Genomic DNA, 258 nt, shown 5'->3' on the forward strand with positions numbered 1-258 from the left:
ACAAAGTAGGAAGTATCACAATACCTGGTATCAAACTATATTACAATGCCACAGTATTCAAAATAACTGTTACTAGCATAACAACAGACACATAGACCAATGGAAGAGAATAGAGAGTCCAGAAATAAACCCAAGTTTCTATGCTCAATTAATATTTGACAAAGAGGGCAGAAGCAGAAAATGGAGTAAAGATAACCTTTTCAACAAATGGTGTTGGGAGATCTGGAAAGCTACATTAAAAAAGAAAGAAAAGAAAGA

This window comes from Desmodus rotundus, chromosome X, assembly GCF_022682495.2.
Source record: "Desmodus rotundus isolate HL8 chromosome X, HLdesRot8A.1, whole genome shotgun sequence".
Classification (NCBI taxonomy): Eukaryota; Metazoa; Chordata; class Mammalia; order Chiroptera; family Phyllostomidae; genus Desmodus; species Desmodus rotundus.